This window comes from Crocuta crocuta, unplaced genomic scaffold, assembly GCF_008692635.1.
Source record: "Crocuta crocuta isolate KB4526 unplaced genomic scaffold, BGI_CrCroc_1.0 scaffold376, whole genome shotgun sequence".
NCBI classification, from domain to species: Eukaryota; Metazoa; Chordata; class Mammalia; order Carnivora; family Hyaenidae; genus Crocuta; species Crocuta crocuta.
Window position 1 is genome coordinate 3,897,914 of NW_027527388.1, and position 1,489 is coordinate 3,899,402.

Sequence of the window (1,489 nt, forward strand, 5' to 3'; positions counted from 1 at the left end):
AGCAATCCGGTTGTTGCCAGAGGGGAGGTGAGTGAGGGCATACGTGAACTAGATAAAAGGGAATAAGAGTACACTTATTTTGATGAATACTGAGAAATGTATAGAATTGTTGGAGTATTATGTTTACACCCAAAACTAATTTAACATTCTACGTTAATTATACTTGAATTTTAAAAAAAAACCCTTAGACTTTGTGGGGCAGGCTCCTTAGAGTAACTAAAATTTTACAGCAGTGTTAAGTTCATTAAAAAGAAAACATGCCAGTCCCTGGGGCAGCTGCACGGAAGGGAGGCCGAAATGATAGATGAGATTGCAAAGGCTCAGGCCAGCAAGTCTGGTAGCAACACAGTCCTTGGGGAGATCATTTGCAAGGAAATCCCAGCCAAAATAATTTCTGAAGATGACCAGTGTCTTGCTTGCCATGACATTTTCCCTCAAGCACCAACACATTTTCTGTTGATACCCACGAAAGACACATCCATTTCTGCAACAGAAGATGATGAAAGTTTTCGTGGACGTTTAATGATTGATTGTTGGCAAGAAATGTGCTGGTGATCTGAGACTCAAGGGTTATCAAATGGTGGTGAATGAAGGTTTAGATGGGGGACAGTCTGTCTGTCATGTTCATCTCCATGTTTTTGGAGGTCAGCAGATGAACTGGCCTCTGGGTTTTAGGGATTATTTTGCCTTCTGTAGATAAGGTTCAATATTTGCAAGTTCTGATATGTTAAGCAGTATACTTATTTTTGCCTGTTTATGAAGTGATTGAGAAAATAATTTTAAAAACCGATACATAATTTTAAAAACCCATAAAAGACAATGTTGCATGGCTAAAACAAAACAGAAAACACTCCAGTTACCCAGTAGAGAAGTTTAAGGGATGTATTTCTAGACAGTAAGGAAAACAGAAAAGAAAGCTTCTGGTAACAATAGACCGAATACGATAGAGTGGATGCTATGACAACAGCAAACCTCCTAGAAGTCCTATAAAAAAACCACAACATCATCTACATTGTCTACATACATGATGCCATGAAGCCCCATCTCTATTGCAGTTCTGAGCATATGCAAGTTGTAGAGAGAATCTGGTGCTTGGGTGAATCTCCAGTGGTGGTCCTTTGCCTCCAACCTTCACAACTCAACTAGGCCTATCAAGCAAGAGAAAAATACTGCTGAAGCACACTCCCCTAGTTCAACCCCAGGAGTATTGAGCCTTAACAACAACAACGAAAGAGCTTTATAGGTACTCCCTAGCGGAGGGCTTGCAATAGGAACTCAATAAAGCTTTTATTCTTCAGAAAATACAGTAGGGATTCAATAAACATTTTTTGACAGGAAGAGAGAGGATGGAGGAGGAGAAGGTACGGAGGGAGGGAGGAAAGGAAACAAGGGAAGGAGGGAAGAAGGAAGAGAGAGAGAGAGAGCTTTAAAAAAATCACTTCAGGGGTGCCTGGGTGGCTTAGTCGGTTAAGCGTCCGACTTTCGCTTA

The 1,489-nt window shown here is 40.8% G+C and overlaps 1 pseudogene; it reads left to right on the forward strand.

Moving 5' to 3' along the window:
* Positions 1–297: 297 nt before the first annotated feature.
* LOC144221905 (adenosine 5'-monophosphoramidase HINT1 pseudogene) lies at positions 298–700 on the forward strand (annotated as a pseudogene).
* The last annotated feature ends 789 nt before the right edge of the window (positions 701–1,489 follow it).